Here is a 24,674-nt window from a genome sequence, read left to right as displayed (position 1 = left end):
CCGAGACTTTCAGGGTAGGAGCGGAGCGTAGCGCCCCACCTATTTTGAAAATTTCGCGAGGATTCATCGACCGGAGCCAAATTTATTCCAAATAGAATGTTGCGGATTTCCTATGGAAACAGGGTCCTAACTATAACTATCTACTGGCGACCGCCAGTAGATAATATATATATATATATATCTATATATAAACAAACAATCCAGCTCCCATAGACACATCCATGGAGGAAGGCACGGACACGAGGTAATCAAGATGCGGCAAAAATGTATTTTCTCAGGTCCACCCTCAACCCCTGAGATAAAAGATACGCGTTTCGGCTTTCAAGAAGCCTTTTTCAATGTATTTGGCGCCATCATTAGCACAATATATATAGCCCTTCCCACTTGAGGTAAGTGTAGGCATAGAAAACACACTTAACAGTACGCTCAAACACTCTCCACCCACTGCAATAATATCATGCTCTCTGCAATGGAGTATCAGCACTGAAGCAGTTTAAACAAAAACATATACAATGATTGCGCAATGCAAATCTACAATTTTTACATTGTTTGATCAATGCTGCTGTTACTGTGTCATAGCGTTACTCAGTCGAATGTGTCATCTGCTATTGGTAGAAATATTGTGCATATTAACTAGTATGCCGCCAAGGCTTATCTCATATGTCGCTGAATAAAAACCAACATTGATAAAAATATTAAAAGAACATTGCTGCTATGTTGCTGTATTGTCCAAATCATAGTTGCCTCATATCCGAAAAGCTCATTCGAGCCGATGAAACTTTCACCGTTCAGAAATCTTAATACCTTTGTCATAAGAATGTTGTTAAATATTGAAATGTTATTTAGTTCGCACATTGACAAGTCAGTCCATTGATCAATGCTTAAACTTGGATCTCACAATTGGAAAATACACTAAGGTCAAGGGGGGTAATTTGTATTTGGCATTCGTGGATTTAACTGCGGCTTTTGACTGCGTTATCCATGACAAACTCTGGGTGAGTGAGTGAATAACTTTATTCAGTTAAATTACCATCAAAGTACACACAACAAATAACAACAAAATCAAACAGAAAATCAATTCACGGGAAAAAAATTACTGGGTCATGTATACACCAATACAGCCTCACTACAAAAAACATTTCAATCAGTTCATTAAAATATTCATAATAGCAATAATATACATAATTTTAACATTTTAACATTTCCCTCCAGGCAGTTTAAATATATTATAAAAACATAATAATCCATCCCATAAAAAGTACAACAAACTAAAATATATATATATTACTTCAAGTATCGACTACTCTGACCATCAGGTTCACTTTACAGTCATTTGTTTGAACTAGCAACAATTTCCCTCCTGTGCATAAGCAAATCGATCTTCACATATCATATAAAGGCTGTGCAAATATAAAAAAAAAAAGTGATCGTGCATAGTGCGTAAAGTGCATGTAATTAACTGCAATACATAATGGAAATAATCAACCAACGAAACTCATATTCCAGACCCTTTAGGATTTTTGGTCTCCTGTACCACATTGCTTCTAAAAATTTACTTACAGCAAATACTGTTTTTTGTGATGTATCACTTTTCAGGATCCTAAAGGCTTCTAGATGACTGCCTGTGGCCATGCTATGACAAATGGGAACTAGCCATTTACAGCGTATGTAAAAGTACTTCTTGCAAAAAAAGGACATGCTTTTTGTCTTCAGGTGCCAGGTCGCAAATAGGGCAGATTTCAGTTTCTTGGTTTGCCGACCATTTGCTTGTAAGGATTCTCAGTGGTAAAATTCCATAACGAAATCTTACATACAAGTTTCTGGTTGGAGATGGGAAAATTAAATCTAAAAATTCTTCAAATAGTGGAGAGTGCTTATGAGCCAAGAACATAATAGTTGCGGTGTCATTGTGGGTATTCATAACAGATTGATCATTTATATAAGCCCAATACCTATATTTAAGTAGTTTAATATCAGATTTTAAAATAGAGTTGGGCTCATCCCACAAGTTCTGCATACCGAGTTTGGAAAACCATCCAGAAACAGATTTAACCCAAGGGATTTTCCTGGCTCCTTGAAGGTTCATTACCTCTACCAGAGAGTCTTTAAAGACTATACGTTCTGGTGTAGACCATAGTCAGATCCAATATATTAAAGTTTTCAAAATGGCCCAGTGAGCAACTCGTTTTATTCCAACATCAAAATACATGGGGATTAATGGGGCACTAGATGGTAAGCCTAATAGCCTTCTAAAAAAGCTGTTCTCGGTAATGGGTAACAACTGTAAATTACCATAACCCCATATCTCTGCCCCATAAAGAGCAGCACCCTGAGCCGTTGCTCGGTAAACTTCCACAGCAGAGGAAATAGCACTCAATTTGTTTGATTATAAAACCTTAAAATGGCATTGGATCTGTGTTCAGCAATTAGTTTTGATTTCTCCAATTGGTTTGCCCACCCTAAATTGTCTTTAAGTCTGACCCCCAAATAATCAAAACTATGTACTCTGCCCAGGGCCTCGCCCCCGGCATGAATACTACGACTTTCTTTTTTCTTCTTTCCAAAAACCATAAACTTAGTTTTGTTTATATTCAATTCTAAGCATCTCAAATTACAAAATTTTAAAAACGTATCGGAGATTTAGACATGAGGAGGGAATCATCAGCAAAAAGTAAAATAGGTAGCTTTTTGTTATTTAAAAATGGAGAGTCATTTTTACAATGTTCTAGGGTGTACACAACATCATTATTGTATAGAGAAAATAGGGTGGGTGCTAGCACACAGCCCTGGCGAACTCCTCGCTCTATGGGAATATGATCCGTCAATTCTCCATTTGGACCCCAGCGGACCTGTGCAAAATTATTCACATGTAATCTACTTATTAAATGCACTAGGTTGGCCGGAGCACCCATGTTTATCAGGGCTTGCCAAAGGGCCGATCGTGGTATAAGATCAAATGCTGCTCTAAGATCAATAAATGCCACTTAAAGTTGTTGTTTCTGAAGTAAAACATATTTCCAATATAAAACAATAAATCTAAAAATTTGATCTGTTGTACTAATTCTTGGTCTAAACCCTGCCTGGAGGGGAGATGAAATCTCTTGTGTATCAACCCAATCCAAAACTCTCATCAGGATTTGTTTCGAAAAAATCTTTTGGGCATTACCAATGAGGCTGATAGGCCTATAATTAGATGGCTCCCCCAGATCACCTTTTTTATGTATAGCTATAATTTCAGCTCCAAGCAATGAGTCGCGTACTTTTCCCCCCAACTACAATAGCATTAAATAACATATTAAGGTAGGAGGACCATATCAAAGGTTCAGATTTATATAAGTCCCCGGGTATTTTATCTGGTCCAGGCGCTTTAGCAGATTTCTGCGAATCAATCGCTCTAAACTAAAGACGATAGGAGGAGTGGGATCTAGTTAGGACATACATTTAGAAAACTAGAGCTATCAGGGACATAGGAGTCACCAGAAGCATAAAGCATTGTAAAATGAGATACTCATTTATTCGGGGAAATATTATATTGATGTAAATTAGGTTTTTCTGACTTGTTTGGGTAACAAGGCGCCAAAATAGTCTAATGTCATTCTTTTTCCCAGCATCCAAAATATCTTGCCATAAGTTATTATTCCAATTCCTCTTGGCTTAATCAAGATAGATTTGTAGTGAGATCTTGCTGCTTTAACATTAGTACTATTTCCCTCTATTATAGCTTTCCTCAAAGCTGACTTGGCTAACTTGCAAGCCGGATTAAACCATTTCTCCACCTTCAATGAATTAGAAGTCCTAATAATACAATTTTGGTAAAAAATCTCCCGTAAGGCATTAGACAGGCCAACATGAATGTCTAGAATAGGAACTACATCCATATTCAGTCCTACATATGCTTCAAAGTATGTAACATAATGTTTGTAAATCTGTGAAAACAGTTCCTGATTAGACATAACAGTAGGCCATGAAACATACTGGCGATTATTAGTTACCACAGGAGCAGGTACCATAGTTTTGTGGTTATTTTTATCTTGGTTTAAAGAGTCACAGGTCAAAGTTACTTCGAGGGAATTATGATCACTATCACAGCTCACCACCACTTCCATATCATACAGTAGAGGGCATAAACTTACATTGACAAAGATATAGTCAATAGTGCTGGTACATACCCCTCTCTTAAATGTAGCTGCCCTTGTAGGATCAGAGCGAGTACGCCCATTACACGCTCTAAGGCCCTTGCTTATTGTAAACGAGGCCAGTTCTAAGGAGGTGCTGGTAAACGATCTCAAAGGGGGACCAGTCAAAGGTGGTATACCCCATACTTCATCTTCCTCTTTAGTTATCTCATTTAAATACAATGAAGGTTCAAAACTGGTATTAAAATCACCTGCTACTATGAATTTTACACTAAGATCCAGATTGTCTATAAGTTTCTCCAAAAGAGATAGCGTAGGTGATTTATCCAATCCCCTAGAACACCTAAGATAAATATTAAAAATAGGCAAACGGAGACCCGAAGAAAAGGTTACAGTAATGCCCATCAGATATAAGTTATCAATCACCATCAAAGTAGAGCTGCTAACACAGCCATTCTTAATTAAAATCAAAAGCCCACCTATGGCTCTCCCAAAATGAACTGCAGGTTTGGCCTCCACACTATAACTAGTAAACCCATCAAGAGACACTTTTTCTGTCGCCCATGTCTCTTGTAACAAACAAATATCTTGATTAGCTATATATGCCAACCAATCAGGATCTACTAGTTTTGGTCCTAAGGCAGCAATATTCCAAGATAATCTCTTGAGGAAGGGGAAAATCCTATTCTGCCGGATCAAGTCATTTCCAGACTTAATGACTAGTAATTCTGCCTGGTCAGATTTTTCTGTAGAATGAATACTCTCAACATAAGAATACTTACACCTATTATCAGTAGGATTCTTGTCCAAATAACAAGGGGATGGAATTAATGAGGTTACATTAATTTAACCCTCTCTCCCAACTTGGTTAGTTGTATCAATATGCCCCACCCAATCATGCGGCATATAAGTGGACACTACCTCCCTTGAATTTGAATCACAGGGATTACTTGGGACAACAGAAGATAAAACATGGGCGTTACTACACCCAGTATTGTAAGAAGCTACATAACCCTGGTTCCCAATTGTAACCTGACTCACCGTACCTGCCCCAGTTAACTGCTTTAGGGATGAAACAGTCTTCATGAAGGCACCACAAACCTCTTCCTCCTTATTCATATGAGGATCTGGAGTACGATGTCCAATAAAGGCATCTGGTGTCCTTGGAACCATACTGGGAATAATAGAATTTGGCACCAAAGAACCAGGTAAATCCATTACATGCCTACTCCTAAAACCGTTTCTTCCTATGTTTCTCTCTAAGACATAGGATCTTGACCATATCCATCCCTGATATACTAGAGCGCCAGATTGAGCACGCAGTAAGTCAATCTCTATTAGGCCAGAGAGAACACCAAAGCGATTCGGATGGGTAAATGAAGACTGGTGGGGAGGAGGGTATCTTTTTGGGCCGTGCCTCAGAGAATCTTGCCACCCATTTGGCTCCTGTTGGGGCGGGTAAAAAAAGCCCAAAGGACAAACCTTCATTGTATTGTTAAATGAGGTTGTAATATGCTTCAGGGCAAAAGACGCACACTTTGCATCGTTAAAAACAAGTACAATGCAATCCCCTTCATGGGATTTAATTGTAGAACCCAACCAGCCCACCCTCCTAGCCATAATAATAACATTGAGCCAATTAAAAAGGGATGGAATTATCGTTGAGCACCAATGAGCTGCCTTATTAATCAGACTTGTGCAGCTTTCTTGTTGCCCTGGAGGAAGATGAGGAACACCTGTCAAGACAACTATTTAAGGGGTGCAGTCGGGGGGTAGGTTTGAAATAATACCCTCCCCTTGGCCCGCAGGTCCTCTATACCCTGTGTCCAAATTTCTTCTTGATTCTTGCGTATTTCTCACTACCCCAGATGTTAGGGTTCTTGGGTCAATTTGTCCACCTTGCCCATTGTCCACTCCCCCTCGTCCAATCCTACTAGAAGACCCAAATTCCCTACCTTCCGTATCAATTAGCTTGCTCCTAAAACTGGGCAACAAGGTCCGACTGTCTGTAATAAGTTGGACTTGTTGTTGATCCAATGGCGCAGAGTAGGTGCGAGGGTCTTCCTCACTTCCCTTCCGAATTGTCTCACTAGGTTGGGAGTTCGTTACATTCGCACCTTGAACTGATAAATGTGCCCCTTGTTCCTGCCGAAGTAACACAAGTTGTTCTTCAATCTTCGTCAAACGGGTGAAAATGGGTCCCAGGGCAACTCTAATGGCCTTGCTGATGTTTTCCAAAATTGTGTCCTGATTAATCTGTCTATTTTTCCCTCCTGCATTACGAGTTCTGTTTCCGCTATTTGGTGGGTGAGATTGTTTAGTATGCTTTACCCTTGGTGACTGGCCTTTCACTTTCAAATCAGCCCCTGCCACTTCAGGTCGCTTTCTTTTACCACCTACCACACTGGAGCCACCAGTTTCACCCGTGCTTGGTATGGCAATCCCATCTTTGCTAAATAAGACAAGTGTATTGCCCTGACTAGCAAAAATAATGGAGGGTGATAATGGAAGCGATGTTCTTAGTACAGTGTTATTACCGTTATTAACTTCATGCAAATTTCCTGTAGCATCAGGATCAGGGATAAGTGGCAACACCAGGGTAGGCACTAGAGACAATCGCTGTTCTGCCAAATCAATTTCTTTGTTCAATGCCCCCACTGCTTTTTGTGAAAAAGACATCTAAGGTCCCATCACTTGGTTTGGGTATGGGGGGAGTTTTACGTTTCCCCATATTTGCAAAAATCAATAAACACAAACAATGCTTTGCCCTCGGTGTGCGACCTCAGGCAGAATTATGGCGCTCCTGCGCCCGTCGGGTCTCACGGCTCCACCTCCAGAGACCGGAGGAGTCTAAGCACCAGCACCAGCACTACTGTAATACCCCAGAGGCAGGGAGAATGTCTGAGTTTGTTTTCAGTTCCCCTCAATTGCCAAATTACAATGTGAGCCACAGGGCCTATCGAGGCCTATCTTGGCAGTGATAATATCAGTGTTTGTTTTCACAAACTCTGGGTGATTTTGGAACGTATGGGAGTGGACGCCAGTCTCATCTCTTTCATTAGACAATTTTATAATGGAGCCAGGGCCAGAGTTCGTTACGGGGCAGGGGGCGAGCTTACTGATTCCTTTACCCAGAGACGGCCCGTGTAGGGCGTTTTACCAGGGCGGTGACGTGGGGCAGAGGAGGGGCAAGGTGGGGGTTTGCAAAATGCGGCATACGGCCGATTGCAGGTAAGTTACGAAAAAATAAAATAAATGAATTTTGTTACGCGCACTGCATCGCATTTGGCGATGCTGCGCGCGCAACGAAATTCGTTTTATTTATGGTTTTCGTAACTTACCGGCAATCGGCCGTATGCCGCATTTTGCAACCCCCCACCCTGCCCCTCCTCTGCCCCACGTCACCGCCCCGGTAAAATGCCCTACACGGGCCGTCGCTGCCTTTACCATTGGAAGAGGAGTGAGACAAGGTTGTGTCCTGGCACCCTTCCTATTTACACTGTACAATAACATCTTAGGAAAAGTTCTGATGGATGAGTGCCAGGACCTTCCATTGGTTGGGAAGTGTCCACTCCCTGCGTTTATGTATGCGGACGATGCCGTCCTCATGGCCCGCACCCCGATTGGCCTACAGAAATTATCTCTAGTTTAGCTAATTTTATGTCAAATCTGGGTCTTTCAGTCAATACCTCCAAAACTTTTATTTTAAATTGTGGACGAGGGATAAAAGCTCCCGTTCGTCTTTCTTGAGCAAAACCGCCTCAAATGTTCTAATACCTTTTCCTACCTGGGGGTCTTATTCGATCACATTGGCTTATGGACCCCACCTATTCATTCTAGGAAGTTGTTATTTTTAAAGGCTTTAGCCGCCCTGACTAATTTTAGTAGGAAATTGGGTAAACGCCCGCCCCCAGAATTACTCCAAATTTACAAAGCCAAATGTGTTGCTATCACAACCTACGGGGCTGGCATCTGGGGTCACGCTGATGTGACCGTTCTTCAGATGGTGGAAAATAGATTTCTTAGGTTTCTATTGGCTGTTCCGGAATGCGTGTCCACTTTTAATTGTCATATGGAACTTGGCTTACCATATTTAACGGACATAATTCGTATCCAACCAATTCTTCTGTGGTATCGTGTTTTGACTACCGAGCAGACTGTTTTAAATCATCAAATTATTACTGATTGCTGTGGGCTGGAAGGAATCTCTCGTATTGGATGGCTGAAATATGTCAGAGATTTTTTGCGGAGAATGGGCCATCAGGAATATTTTGAAGACCCTTCTAGTTTAGCTAACTTAGACAAGAAAGAATTTAAACAAAGTTGTTCTCACTTTGTAGAAAACCTTAGATTCAACTCTGAGTTCTCCAAAATTACTGTTATAGCCCATCAGCATATCTTGATCTCTCCTAAGATGCAGCCCTATTTGAAATTGGTCACCTCTGATTATGATTCTTGCTTACCCGATTTAGACTGGGCATTATCCACAGATCCCTCAACTTTCCATCCAAAAATGACTGGTCCAGAGTGCTAATTAAATGTCCATGCAATGAGTACTCAGCTCAGACTACCATGCATGTTTTATTTTTTTGCAAATGTTATCAAGTTCAGAGAAAGAGATGGATTCTCCCTGTTCTTAAATCCTTAGGTCACCGACTATGCCGCCCTGCCTTTTTGGTTATGCAATCACTTGGGGATGAACTTTTAATTGCATCATTATCTACTTTTTTTTTTTTTTAACTTTTTAGTGTAATTATAATCAAGGCACAAGTGAATCAGATAGTACACATAAGCATTGTATCCAGACATCACCGTTTTTTCGGCAATTGGCATATTGATATTACATATATGGTAACAGAGGACAATATTCCATCCATTAAATTCCCATCTCCCCGTCATTTTAAACTTCGGACTCCCCCTCTGCCCATACCCCTGGTGGCTCACAGATGTATCCCCTAAATTTATTCCAGGCCCCCCAGACCCTGCTCCACTTCTTAGGACATCCTCGATTGATAAACACTGCTTTTTCGGCCACCATGGCAGTATCCAGATCCCCACACCACGCAGTGAGTGTTGGTGACTCTTCTGCACCCCATTTTTGTGCGATGTTGCGCTTCGCTATCAGTATCCATAGTGTGGCCCACTTCTGTGCCGGGCGCATAAGATCGTTCGGCTCCCATACGTTTAGTAAGCATCTCCTGGGTTCCGGCGTTAACGACACCTTCACCATCTGTGATATGGATTACACAATACTCCATGATCTTTGGACACTCCCACACAGTATGGAAGAATGTACCCTCCTCCCCATATCGTCTCAGGCAGTACGGGTGCGATGCTGACCTTATTTAGTGAAGAGTGTGTCTCGTATAATAGGTTCTATGTAGAATTTTGAGCTGCATTCATTTAAGTCTTGAGGGTATTCCCACCTCCCGCGGGGAGGCCTGCGCCTCCCGCCATTCGGAATCCTCAAAGTCGCCCACGTCCCGGGACCACTTTTCCCTGAGTGCCACGTGTGGATCAGGTAAATTGTTTACTAATTTTCGGTAGGTGAAGGAAGTCGCCCGCTTATGCATGCAGTCTGTCAGCAGCCTATCCTCTAGAGGGGTGGCTTCAGGAACCTCAGTGCCGGATGTCAAGACCGCCTGTAACGCATGTTTTATCTGCAGATATCTAAAGATTTCAGAGGGCGCTAATTCATACCGCGTTTGAAGATGCTCAAATGTAATCACCTCCCCCTTGTGCCACATGTCACCCACCGTGGACATGCCAATTGCGTCCCATTTATCAAAGCCTTTGTAATGCCTCAGGCAGCTCAAACGTTGTGTTTCCGACAGAGGGGTAAGTTGGGTTATTGTTCCCCTCCAGCCTAATTTAGCGTGTGCTTCATGCCAGAGGTTGACCGACTGCCTTGTGGGTCCGATTACCGCTGGTTTACGCTTCCTGTTATAAAGTGCGGACATCATGCCCTCAACCCCCAGTCCATGCCTATCTGCCATGAAAGCGGGATCTGTCTGCAGGGCGTGTATCCACTGATTGATTACTTTCAGTTGGGCCGCCCAGTAATATAGTTGTATGTCGGGGAGTGCAATGCCGCCGTCGTACCACCCTCTAGTCAATTTGCGCTGCGCTGTGCTATGCGTGCAGATTTGTTCCCCCACAACAGCCTGGAAACCTGAGCCGCTATCTTTTTAAAGTAGTCAGGTGGCACTGGGTATGGTGTATTTTCCAACACGTACAAGAATCGAGGCAGCGCCATCATTTTAAAAAGCGCTGCCTTTTCCAGCAGCATCAAAGGCAGTGCTCCCCAATGAGTTGCATCCCTTTTTAAACATTCTAGGGGAGGCGCGAGATTTCTTTTGACAAATTCGCCCGGGTCCTCCGTGATATAGATACCTATGCCGCTAACGGTTCCAATACTGGGACAAATAACAGCTGAGACAGCGGGCAGCCCTGACGCATGTCCCGGGACAGTGGAAAGTCATGGGATATATGACCATTAGCAGTCACATGCGCCAGTGGTTTTGCATATAAGAGACGTACCCATGCGCAGAACTTTGGGCCAAAGCTCAAGTGCGTCGGCACAGCGAACGAGAAGGGCCACTCCACCATATCGAACGCCATACGAGCGTCTGGCTCTTGAAGATAAGGTATGCGGACCATCACTCCATGCAGACGCCTCAAGTTCAATGCTGTATTCCTATTGGGCATGAACCCGGGTGAATCAGGGTTTTGAGGTGTGGGGTCAGCCTGATCGCAAGGAGTTTTGCTAGAATTTTGGCCTCAGCATTGATTAAGGAAATGGGGCAATAGGAGGTACAGTCCTCCTGGGATCGTCACCACAGTGGCTAGGCGCTGATCCGGCGGGAGCTCACCTATTTGTAAACTGTCACAGTACATATTAAGCAGGTGCGGGGTGACTTTCCCCGCCAACCTTTTATAAAGTTCTACGGGTATACCATTAGGTAGTATCGCTTTCCCAGACTGCAAGGAGCCAATCGCCGCCTGTAGCTCGTCGGTTGTAAGGTCCGCTTCCAGTGTAAGGGCCACCTCCGGTGTAAGTTGGGCATTGCTATATCTTTTATATAGGTCAGCGCCTCTTCCACGGACATCTCCGATAGTGATGTGTAAACCTGTTGAAAGTGTTGTGCTAACATATGCACTATTGGGCGCGGATCGGTCACTATTAGATATTCCCTTGTTCGAAGCTGCGCTATCCAATTTCTGTCTCGCTCCCTTTTATCAAGCCATGCCAGAAGCTTCCCGGCTTTATCGCCGGTCTCATATATCTTATGTCTCGTAGCCGAAAGTCTGAGTTTAGTCACCTCCCTAAGAGATTTCCTATGCAGTTGTTGTTGAAGGCATAAGCGTTGGGCTATGGCCGGACTTGGGTTGTGAGAGTGTTGGGCATCCGCCTTCTGTAACTTCAATTCTATAGTAGTGAGCTCCTGCTGCCGTTCTCGCCTATATCCCGTAATAGAAGCGATGGCCTGCCCCCTTAGCACGGTCTTATAGGCCTCCCACAGGTTGGTCGGAGAGTGGACCGACGGAACATTTTCTTGGAATTAGTGTTGTGGTGACCATAGTTTTCATGATCTTGGGAACCCTTAAGTATCCAGGGAGTATGGGAAAAATTCACTGCCGCCCCCTTTGGTAATATGTGTATGTTAAAAGAATTGGAGTGGTCAGAAATGCCCCTGGGTCTAATTTCAATCTTGTCCACGTTTTTTAAACTGTCTGGGGATGCAAGAAAGTAGTCTATTCTGGATAAACTGTTATGTACCCCAGAATGAAAAGTGAATTGTCGCGCCGTGGGGTGGCGGTACCGCCATACGTCCGCAAGCCCTAGTGCATCCATAAAGCTCCCTAGGTGCGACACCCCCATGGTCTGCTCCCTCGCAGGGTGTCGGTCCAAGGTCCCATCCACCGTGGCATTGAAGTCTCCTCCAATCAGTGGTTCTCCCTCCAGGAGATCGAGGAGGAAGTCATTGAGGGCCAGGAGTGTGACTGCACGCAGTGCCGGGGGAACATAAACTGACACTATATTGATAGGGTGCCCTTCCCACTGACCGATAAGCGCCACAAAGCGGCCGCCCTTGTCAGTCTTCGTTCTATGTATTATGAGTGGTGACTGTTTTCGAACTAGGATACCTACCCCTCTGGAACCTGATGAAAACTCCTAATGAGGTATCATCCTAAACCCCCACCTGTCTAACGCCCGGCATGCGGTACCAGTGAGGTGCGTCTCTTGCAACAGGATCACCACCGTAAACATCGTTTAAGACACTGTAAGACCAAACCTCTTTTAATTTTGTCCCCTAGTCCATGTACATTCCATGTAATTAGCGATAGGGAAGCGACCTCTGTGTTGGAGACCTGCTCTCGCTTAGATGGCTGTGAATTTGGTGTTGTCACTACTGTTAGAGTGTGTAGTTGGTATAACGGATTCACATGAACAGTGCCACTGCCAACCCATGTCTGGAAAGGTGTCATATACTAGTGTCTGTGTGTTGTGCGCTAACAAGAAAAAACATAACCATAACAACGTACCCATTCCCTCCACACCCCTCCCTGCCACCCTGCTAGACGGATTTAAAACTACCCGCCAGCCCAACATTGCAGAGCGCTTCATACCCAATCCCTGTAACAATACTTGCGTTTCGGGGTTGAGAAGTTCAGGGAACTCCGTAGTCTACCCCCTCCTTGAAGATCATTATTCATTTGAATCTCGCCTTAGCCGCACGGCTAGTCCTACAGCCGCGGACCCTGGACTGCCCTCCCGTCTGATGAAGACAGTCACACTAACCGGATATCATCCGGTTAGTGTCCATTACTTCTTTATTGGCGACCCTGGAATACGTCCTTGAAGGTCGGCGAGGTCCATTTGTGCCCTGTCCCCTTTTTTCTTTCTTCAGCCTCCGACCTTTGTGCGCTGTCATCTTCCTGCTCTCGACTGTGATCCTTGGGGTCCCCCTCCACCCTTCGCTGTGTCTCCGACCGTCTAGACCCGTCCACTTGTCGCCACCCCACGAGCCAGTCATGGGCCTCTTCAAGAGTGTCAAAAAAACAAGTTTTGCCATCCGCAACTACTTGCAACTTTGCCGGAAATAGCATGGAGTAAGTAATTTCTCGGTGCCAAAGTTCCTTTTTAATCTCTAAGAAGCTCTTGCGACGTTTGGTAACCGCAGCTGTGTAGTCTGGAAAAAAGGATACCAATGAGTTTTGGATGCGAATCGGTGAGGGCCACTCTTGCTGTTTGCAGTATTTCATCCCGGTCGCGGAAATTAAAAATTCGGGTCAGGACAAGTTTCGGAGGTGCACCAGGCTTAGGCTTACTGCCTGGCACCCTGTGCACCCTTTCTACTGAGAAAAAGATGGAGAGCCCCCTTGGTTGGAGTCTTGTCTTTATAAGTTCCTCAACATAAAGGTCCATGGCCGGGCCCCCTTCACTCTCGGGAATGCCTGTGAGTCGGACGTTATTGCGGTGAGAGCGCCCCTCCTGGTCATCCAGCTTCGCCGCCATTATTTTGTTTACTTTTTTAAGCAAGGTGGCTGTGTCCCCGGTCAGGGTTTTCGTTACTTGCTCCACCTCCGTGACGCTTGCGGTCATTTTCTGGAAGTCAGCCCGTAGGAAGGATACATCCGTAGAAATGGTGCCCACCGTTGACTGCACATTAGTGAGAGCGGCCATAATGTCATCCAGTGTCACTTTATTTGCTCCATCTCCTTCTGGGGCTCTGTCCGGCATTTCTTTGCGGTCCGGCAGAGCCGGAAAGTCTTTTGTGAATGCATACTTGTCCAGTTTGCCCTGGGCGGTTGTGCGTGGGCCCCTGCCCGCCATTCTTGTCTGGGGAACTTTGCGCCAGCCGGTAATCGCCGCCGCCAGCTGCGGGATTGTCCCTCCACGCGCGGCCTGTCAGTTTTCCCGCCGCGCAATTACCTGAAAGGTGTCGGGGCAGAGGGCCGGTATTGGTCGCATCGCCAAGAAACACGCGGTCCCTGGGGGGCACTCCACCTGGCCGAGTTACCTCTGGCAGCTACTACAAGCGAATAGACCATCAGAGCGCAGGCATCAGTGACCATGCCCCGGCGAACCCAGTTCAGTAGGCCACGTCTGCAATGGGCTCCGGGCGTTAATTCGGCCGGCTATCCCTGGGCCCGGTGTCCCTCTGCCCAGTCTTAGTAGTTGCGGCTTAATGCTGCCTCGGGCTGCACCGCACGCCCCAGGGGTCGCTTCCAGAGTTTATGGCTTCAATAATAGCCTTCACCACGAGGTCCTAGTTAGCTTGGGCTGTGTCCCCTGGAGGTGAGCATTTATAGATGGGGCACAGGAGTAATGGAGTGCCGGGTCTCTGCTGGGCTCTCCAGGCCCTACTCTTCACCAAGTGGGCGCTCCTGCCTCCGTCCCGCACCTCGTTACCCCCCTCAGCAGTCCTCGCCTGGAGCCGGGGCCCGACTCATCCCCCGATGGGCTCCGACTCACCGCAGGTCCCAGCAGCAGCAGGCAGCACGACAGTCCTCCTCCCCAAGCACCTCAGGACGTGTCACGCTGTAGGTTGAGCAGGAGCCAGCGCTGCAGGCGTCCCTCCGCCGTTCACCTCTCGATGCCAAAGCCGGAGGGGGGTGAAGAGGGGGGGAGGGAAATGGCACGCTCTCCAGTCGGCACCCGACTGCGCCGCACAGCCCCCAGTACAGGCCGTCGGCTCTGATGGACGCGCTCACAAAGCCGGCAGTTGAGCGCCGCCCGCTGGGTCCGAGTCACAGGCCAGTCCCCGGATGCAGCCTTGTGTGCAGGCCGCACCACCTCACCCGATGCCTCCGGCGCTCTGGTGGCTTCACATGCCCGGAGGGCAGATCGATCGGTGCACCGCTGATTCCGTTCTTCTATGGTCGACTTCAAGGTAGGATGATTGTACGGATTATGTGCCGGATTTTATGGAAATCTACTCTGCCACGGAGCTCCTCTAGGATGCGGCCATCTTAATCGGCAGCAAGCCACGCCCCTATATCTACATTTTTAAAGTCGGTTTTCACTTGTAGAAAGTCAATGCCCTAGGGATATGCGGTTTAAAACCTGTGATTAGCCAACTTACCCTGTAGTTCACCTGATTTTACAGCGTTTGTATTTTATATGCCATGTTTTAAATTGTTTTAACTTGTAGAAAGTTTACGATCAAGTAAACCGTCGTTTTATTTCGATATTTGAATGATTAATCAACTCCTGCTGATGCACATCTAGCTTTTGTGAGAATGTATTTTTATATGGTATTGTTCAAAATTGTTTTTATCTGTATGTGCTTTTATGATTATTTTTCTAATAGCTAATAAAGCCTGATTTGATTGATTGACATATTACTGGCATCCTCAACTCGGGGTCAAATTTCACACCAAGTGTGAGCTGTCGACTTCAGTGTCAACCTCCGAGGTTGCACGCTTAATCCAACTGAACTACATGTCTCATAATGCCATTTAACAAGTCTAATAAAATAATAAAGTGCACAAACACAGTTCAGATTGACTGCAGGAGGTAACACCAAAGGTAAAAATAAACGGGACTGGAGGCCAAAATGTCAATGTCTGAAATAATGAACAGCAGAGATGGATTCAAACCAGACACATAACGTCGAGGTTGAAGGGGACCGATGCATAAAGATGTGTGCGCCAGGACTGACCTCACCGCTTCGGCATAGGCGTCAGCAGTGCCCAGTCACCAACAGATGTCAGTCTCCTGGGTGAGGCATTTCTTGCTTAGAAGGCACAGACCCCGTGCTGGCAGCTGTAAAAACCGCCCGCTCCTGGACCCTAGTCTCCCACCGCTGTCATCCTCATTCCTCTTACCGGCTGCCGAGTTGGGGGCTCGCCCATTAGTACTCCCGTACTCCTCCACACACCGGAGATCCGAAGGGAGAGCCTCAAGCGACTGGTGTTCCATGAGCAGCGCCTAGACTGCCAGCGCTGCAATCAAAATGAACAAACAATCCAGCTCCCATAGACACATCCATGGACGAAGGCACGGACACGAGGTAATCAAGATGTGGCAAACATTTATTTCCTCAGGTCCACCCTCAACCCCTGAGATAAAAGATACGCTTTCGGCTTTCAAGAAGCCTTTTTCAACCTATTTGGCGCCATCATTAGCACAATATATATATAGCCCTTCCCACTTGAGGTAAGTGTAGACATAGAAAACACACTTAACAGTACGCTCAAACACTCTCTACCCACTGCAATAATATCATGCTCTCTGCAATGGAGTATCAGCACTGAAGCAGTTTAAACAAAAACATATACAATGATTGCGCAATGCAAATCTACAATTTTTACATTGTTTGATCAATGCTGCTGTTACTGTGTCAAAGCGTTACTCAATCGAGTGCGTCATCTGCTATTTGTGGAAATATTGTGCATATTTACTAGTATGCCGCCAAGGCTTATCTAATATGTTGCTTAATAAAAACCAACATTGATAAAAATATTAAAAGAATATTGCTGCTATATTGCTATATTGTCCAAATCATAGTTGCCTCACATCCGAACAGCTCATTTGAGCCGATGAAACTTTCACCGTTCAGAAATCTGAATACCTCTGTCATAAGAATGTTGTTAAATACTGAAATGTTATTTAGTTCGCACATTGACAAGTCAGTCATTAAGCGGAAGGGAAACGCATATTACTAGCATCCGCACCTCGGGGTCAAATTCCACACCAAGTGTGAGCTGTCGACTTCAATGTCAACCTTCGAGGCTGCGCGCTTAATCCAATTAAACTACCTGTCCCATAATGCCATTTAACAAGTCTTATAAAATGATAAAGTGTGCAAACACAGGTGTTTGTGTGTGCGTGTGTGCAAAATGTGCACTCTACATAGTGAGGACCATGATATCACTGGTATATGTAGGAAGTGCATAATTTGATTATACTGTGTATGTAATGAAATCAAATAAAATGTAGTGCTCAGTAATACTACTACCAAAATGCATCACATGCTACATGGGAGGTAAAAAAATCTAATTAGAGGGGAGTCTTTTTTTGTAATGGAGGCTTGGTTCCCTCAATTCCCTGAATACTCATACATCAGTAACATTAGAGAGAGAGATTCCTAGACAATGTTTTCTATTTGAACTGAGAAGAACAATCCTTAACTTTTCAACAGGACTCGTACCTACATATTTATATGTGGCATGCTCCATCATAGAGTCCTCATCCGTTGTCGCCACTGGGTGGGCTTAACCCCTCATTCGGGGGAGCACTTAGAGATCTTTGGAACCAAAAGAGATTAAAATGCCTGCAGGTGTCCTTCAGAACAGCTTTATTTTGATAATATTGGGGCACCTTGGGCAGATTAAAAGCAACAAGAGGGGACAATGCAGGAGAGTATGTGGCTCCCACGTCCTCTGGCCAATGTGTTTCAGATGAATGTGTTTGCCAAATAGATCATTCAACTTTCAACATGACCCATCTGGTCACGATTATTTTCTTACCTCAATACTTCATGGGAAAATTAGCTCATCTGCCTAGTCTCTGTACTCATACATTCAGCTACACTTTATACTCAGCGTGTAGTTGATTCTGGACAGTTTCGAAGAACATTCATGAGTTACAGAGTAAAAATAAGGCATGCTGCCATGCATGACTTCTAATGCAGATGTGTCATTAGGGCTGCCTTCCTGTAATGATGTATGGGGTAGAATAGGATCCCTCTTCCTAGTTAAGGGCCCGATTCACAGAACTAATCTGAGACAAAATCCTAAACGTACTACTTTTGGTATTCACAGAAGGCACTTACTACTTTTGGTATTTACAGAATGCACCTACTACTTTTGGTTAAACTTATTACTTTTGGTTAAATTTACTACTTTTGGTATTCACAGAAGACATTTAGTAGTAGTAAACTACTACTAAATGTTTTCTGTGAATACCAAAAGTAGTAAGTTTAACCAAAAGTAGTAAGTGCATTCTGTGAATACCAAAAGTAGTAAGTTTAGGATTTTGTCTCAGATTAGTTCTGTGAATCGGACCCTAAGACACTGAAAAGTCCCCAGCTGCAATAAAGCAAGCTGACGTGTGTGGAGACCTGAAAGGCTGGACCTGCATCCACTCATATCCAGGACTGAGAATGGTCAGTTGGTTGGCGTTCTGCGTGGCCAGAGGATGAGAACCATCTACAAGTATCCTTTATCAAGAAACGATCAGCTGACCTGAAACAACACAACCCTACTGGTGGCCTGTGCTGCATTGAGTTCTGGACCCTAATTGTTATGCCTGAAGTCCTGGAAACCTTAGAAGTGACCAAAAGGAGCTGCTCCAGCTACAGAAAAGTTGGAATCGAAAATATTAAGACTTTCAAGACCTCTGGAACAACTGTGGCCAATTTCAAGATGACTTCTTCAGATACACCTGCAGAATTGCCCTGATGGAGTATTTTGAGCTAATATAAAAAAGACTAAAGGCCTGAATTAGATCTTGGTGTACTGGTTATTCCTTCAAAACGGTGATAGATATTTACCGACAAAATATAAATTCCATAGGGTATAACAGAATTTATATTTTGGCAGATGTTATATCCATCACTATTGTGACGGTGTAACCTGTCCGCCAAGATTTAAATCAGGCCCTAAGTCTGAAGGTAGAAATCGTGATCAGTGAAGGTAGAAAAGTATCCACCAAACAATAGGAATTCGGATGCAGAAAAGTTTTGATTTTCCCACTCCTGCAGCCTTGTCCCACTGGAGGAGTTTGACTCCCATTTGAGAGACCAAGTCTCTGATTACAATGTCGGGCATACTCACATCCGCCTGACAGCATTGCGTAATGGGAACCAACCAACCTCTGTTCGGCGGTTTCAACCGCAGTATTTGGAAAGGACTAAACACAGTGCGGCCGGTAACATCAATTTTTCAGACGGAAAAATGCTCGCAGCATAACGTCCCATACAAAAATGGAAGTTTCCAAACATACCTGCACTGTGTGACAGGCACGGTGCAGGGATACTTAGAGGGCCACTTGTCAAGGGCCAGGGGGGAAGGGGGTCCTGCTAGGTGCCCTAAAGTCAGTTTCTGACAGTTAATCTATGTCGGAAAGGCTGACATGGATTGGCTGTTGGAGACCGACAGCCTAATCCCGCCGGTGGAAATGATGTCCTTAAGGGATTATGAGGTCTTTCCGTCTGGCCAACGGGCTCCTTGAGCCCATTGTAACCATGACGGATTCCCTGGCCGGTTTAAACTCCAACTGCCATCATCAAAACACATCGGTCAGACTTTAAACCTACAATGACAGTCAGAAAGCCTCTGACCGACATTATAATTTGACCAAAAGTAAAAAAATAAAATGTTTGTCCTGGGACAAGCCCAATTGGTTTATCCAACCTATGTTCCATCACGGTCAGCTTAATATCGCTACCAGGTCCCAATAAAAAAAAAACATATCTCTGGTTCCCCTTACTGGATTGTTGTCATTTTCCTCATAAATGTTTCCTCCATGGTTTAGAAATTGGTTGCAGGGTTTTTACTGTCTGCCCTGTGCTATAGCTACCAGGGGGTTGAACACAGGTTCAAATAAAGACATATGGTTTTTACCTTGACAAATGTGTGATCTTGTTGCTTGTGATGAACTTACATCCACCCTAATAAATAACCCAATTTCTCATGATGGGATCTCCCTAAAAATAGGCAAGGAATGATAATAGGGATGCCAGAACTGTCATTCACATCCAGGCCTGAATCAGGAGCTCAGAGTACACTTTGTGACCCACCACAAAAATGAGCTCTGGCATATCAAAATGTATGTACAGTCATGACAGTACTCCTCTCCCTAAACATACCCTCTGACTAAAGCAAAGAAGAGATGGCATAATTAAAAACAATAATGTATGTGTTTTATTAATTGAGCTTATAACAAGTGAAGTAGGATCTCACAAAAAAATAGATGGACCATATCACCATTTCAGTCAATGAGAGACTGAAGTTGGCCCACAAATATCCATGCGTTCAAAATAACAGCAACATAATATCCTGGAACATTTTTAACAATTACTGGAGGTTAAAGGTAAAAAAAAGACTTCAGTTTAAGGCAAACCCAGCTTTAGCAGGGAAAATGTATGATACTGAGAGGATCTTTCAAATGATCAGGGGTGGGAATCTCACTGAACCGCGGTTGTGGAATTCTGTTAGGTAAAGGAACCCACAAAATGTAAAAGAAATTTCAAGTGTGAACTAATAGTTTGTAGGAATTAGTGGCTAACCAATAAAATTTTTCTACTTAACACTGAGAAGCAGGAGACCATTTTGGTGCTGCCAAAAAATGAAATGGTTGTTGCTGTTGAGATTCTGTTGGGCAAACACAGCTTCAGGGCTCCAAAATACAAAAGGGATCATATCATAGAGAATAAACCTGTGCTAGAAAAAAAATGGGAAAACCGCAAAACATAACGATCACTGAAAAAACTGAGAGTTTTGATTCTAGCTCAAATGCAGCTAACTACTGAAATTCGCACATTATGGTTAGTGTTACAAACCACAACTCTGCCCTCCCCCTTGTTCTGAATATGACATCACACATGATATCATTGGCACCATCATTTAATACTTTACCACTGGAATTACAGAAAGCATCATTGCCTCTATGTTTTTTATTTTGATTCCTAGTTCTGCTTTTAACATTTGAAGGGGCTACCAACAGGGCTAGTCCTCTTGCTAGACTGTGTGTCCAGCTCACAGGTTGGCAAACAACATATATTCAGATGGATTTTGACCATATGCAGTTGTGTAGTCAGCAGGGCCCAAACCACCCGGCACATGACTTTCGGCCGTGCCTATAGCAAACTACTGATGCGCATTGCCGAAACAAATCTGGCCCCTGGCAAACAGCTCGCTTGGCCCCTGTGTGGGGGTTGGGGGGACTGGGGGTGCTAGCTGGAAGCAATACTCCTGTCTCACCACTGCCACTTTTGTTACAGGCGCCCGATATTGCAAAACCAGCCCCCAGTAACAAAACAGCCCCCCAGGGGTCCAAAACGGGCCTGCATCCTGGCGGCCCACCGGAAAAACGCCCGCTTTGGCCAGTCTGGCCCTGGCTGTAGGGCATAGTGTTTGGCCTCCTGCTGCCCCTAATCACTTTCAAATGACCAACCTACGCTATGCAGGGCCTGTGTCCATGCTGCTGGCTATTGAGGGGTGGGATTAGCCCACAAGCCCCAGTGTCCAATTGTTCACAGATGGCCACCCTCCCTGTAGTCAGTCATATGCAGCCCGACAACCCCAACGCTGTACATCCTTCAGCAGTGGTTATGGACATTCAGTTAGCCCTCTGTCCCAACCTGAGCCTTGGGGAAATAAACCCTGCAATCCCACTGTGCATGGTCTTCAGCCACGCACAGCAGGGATTGTCTCCTTGCCATCTACTGCTTGCGGTACCTTTTACCTACCAATTTGCTTTCTGTATCTGTATGTTTCTTTTCGATAATATCCTTTCCTGGGTGGAGTGATGTTCTCAGATGCCAGTGGTAATGTAATAAGTGATGTTATCAATTATGTCACTAGTGATGTCATCAATGATGTCATGTGTGTCATACGTAGCTATTGGGTCTGGCGTGAATTATGGTTTGCACTGCAAACCATTAATGTTAAATTCAGTGGTTTCTTGTATTTAAGTCAGAACCATTGCTCTCTTTTTAACTGACTTTTTTTTCAGTGAATTTCATTTTTTTCATGATGCTCTTATTTCCATTGCCCGCTGCAAAGGCCTTCAGCCATGAACCACAGCAGTTTGTCCACAGGCACTTCCTTTGAATGTGACTTTCCGGTGTTCACTTTCTTCTGTCCTGTGGGGTGTGTAAAACAAATCCCACTCCAGATTTTTAAATGAGAAGCGCCCCTTCTACAATATCATTATCTTGCTGTCTCTCAGCAAAGGATTGCCATTGACTGTTTACTGTTGCTTCATGACTTTGTCCAGTCTATAGAGATAGCAAACTGGTTACAGCTGAAGCTTCCTTCTCTTGCTCCTAAGGAACAAAGTGAAAATTGTGCCCTCCGAAGGAGGGGTACCTTGTGTTTTTTCCCATAATGTGGAGTGTTTAACTATTTATAACCCCCATTTTTCCAAAGATTTGTAGATCCTCTGAGAATACAATCGAAGAAATGTTATGGTGCTGCAACTCTCTTTCAAGTTTCCCAAATCTTGTGAGATCAGAAAGGCTTTTCGAGTGCTGCAAAGTGAAAATCCTGAAAATAGGCACTGTAAATCCTGTAAATTTGTTTGCAAAATTAGGCTAGATGTTATTCTTTTTATTGTTTGAGCAGAAGGGTTTCCTAAGTGTAACTTTAAACTCAAACCTATAATGGTACTTTTCAAAATGTGGGGGGGGGGGATTTATGGCAGGCAGAACCAGAAATGCAGCTCCAGAGTGTGCCCCTGGAACCATGGTGGATCTACAAATCCTTGTAGTTCATTCAAGAATGTTCCATGGTTCCGTAGAATGCACAGCTCCACGTTCAAACAGTCCATGGCATTTTTGCACATATCCGTACACTCCTGTGCATAGGAGAACTCATCAGCAAAGGAGATTTTCAGTTTTTTGTTTTTGCTTTTGTTTCTTTTTTCGGAATACTAAACTTTCAGCTCTTTAGTAATGGCTTTTGGCAAGGATCAACAGAGAAGAGAATGTCCAGAAGAAAATGCTCAGGAAGGCAATAAAGAAAAGGGCATATATCCACACCGAGGGATGAAGATCACCACCGCCTGAGCTGATGGTGTGTAAATGTTTCACAATCCCTGTAGATGAAAAAAAAAACATCTTCAAAATTTGTGACATGCACATTGTGATAGAGGAAGCTGAGCCTGGAGGCATGGCAAGTACTGCTTCAGGACAGAATCATGAACAACCATTTGATGCTTGGCATCAATGCTAGAGGAAGACGGATGCAGAAGAAGCATCACCATCTACCTCAGCATTACAGCATAACATCCATTCTGTCAACAGATTGCCACAAGATGTCCTTCAGAAGAAACAAGAACAGATTTGTCTGTGATTTGCAAGTGTTTCCCTGAACTGTTTGATGTGAGAAAGTCATCTCTTGTAAAGAGCAAAGTGGAAGAGTACAAGAGAGTGCTCTCCACCAGAAATTCTGAAGAAATTAATATTGTTCCCAGTTACCATCAGATTGTTGAAGTTGCATTATTGATTTTGTTTTCCTGAAAAAAGAGAAAATACAAAAAACTAAAATGGTTTTCATAAAAAAGGGTTCTTCTCAGAACCAGCTTTAATGGTTAAAAAAATATATGAATTGGTGTTGTCTGTTTTGTATCTGAGTGAGTCGCAATGAGTCTCAGTGCAAGTGACTTAAATGAGGAGAGATGGGTAAGGGAAAGAGTGTGCAAGAGAGTCAGTAGGCAGAAAGCCACTGGTGTGCACAGCATCTGTTGAAGCAAAGTTGGTTGTGCCTGCAGGACCTGGTGTCAGGCGCTGTGTGCAGGGAGCATTGCACATAGAGCCTGACATCCAGCCAGGCCCTGTGCCCAGCCCGCTGCACATGGACAACCCCATCCGTACACAGCCTTTGGCCATGCACAGTAGGCATTGCCCACAGGGTTTGACATCTGGCTAAGTCCAGAGCCTAGTACACTGTTGGCTGACAACCCTCCCTTCTCAGAGCCTTTGGCCCTGCACTTGGGATTTTGCCCTATGCCTAACCTGTTGTAGGTAGACAGCCCCCTTCTGCGCATGGCATTTGGCCTTGTGTACTGGGCCTTGCCTGCAGTGAGGGGCAATCTCCACTGTGCACAGACACACGCACACAGGGCTACATTTTATCATACTGTATCATAGAATATTAAGAATATTGGTCTATTGCTTCATTGAATTATGCCATTTAAACCTCATAGTGCTGATTGTTACTGGTTGGGTTATGACTTACTATTCCTTCACTTCAAACAGAATTTAGACATGACTTGCTCGCTTTTGCTGGGTATGATGATATAGTGGAGTTAAAAAATATCCTCAGCAGTATTCAAACTATTTCAGCTGTGATGGATGATTACAATGTAGTAGAAGCATTTTCATTTTTAATAACAAGTCAACCATCACTAGCAAGACTACATATCGGGGGGGGGAGGAGGTGGAGACTTACTGACACTATAGTCCACAAAATACAACTTTTACTAAATAGTGGGAGTAGTTAAGGACTGGAGTAGCCTTACAGATTTATACATAAGAACTTGGCTTGACAGGAGGCAATACATTGGTTGATGTGGGATATGAGAATTGTGACACAAATAAAAAAGTTTAGATGACATTTTTGTATTTAAGCATATTTACTCTTTGGCACAGAGAGCTTCAATCATGAATTGATGAGTGCAGTGCTGCCACATGGGTGCCCTGGGCTCTAATGCAAGTAGCAACATGCAGCGAGCCCCACCTCAGGTGCAAAGTGAAAGACCCGCAACTGAGGTGCTACCAGTTACTCACAACCGGTACGGGGAGTAAAGACTTAAAAGAGTAATACATAGATTAACTGCAGTCAGGTCACCTGTGAGTGGTG

At 44.3% G+C, this 24,674-nt stretch overlaps 1 long non-coding RNA gene across 1 annotated transcript in view; it reads right to left on the bottom strand.

Annotated features, from left to right (window-relative positions):
* The window catches only part of LOC146798377 (uncharacterized), a 246,515-nt gene extending 230,279 nt beyond the window's left edge, over positions 1-16,236 (bottom strand). The window contains exon 1 of the long non-coding RNA XR_014969152.1: positions 15,972-16,236. This is a non-coding gene — a long non-coding RNA (uncharacterized LOC146798377). The remainder of the gene's footprint in view (positions 1-15,971) is intronic.
* Positions 16,237-24,674: the final 8,438 nt, after the last annotated feature.

Source organism: Triturus cristatus, chromosome 9, assembly GCF_964204655.1.
Source record: "Triturus cristatus chromosome 9, aTriCri1.1, whole genome shotgun sequence".
Taxonomy (NCBI): Eukaryota; Metazoa; Chordata; class Amphibia; order Caudata; family Salamandridae; genus Triturus; species Triturus cristatus.
This window is presented reverse-complemented; position numbering and strand designations above follow the sequence as displayed.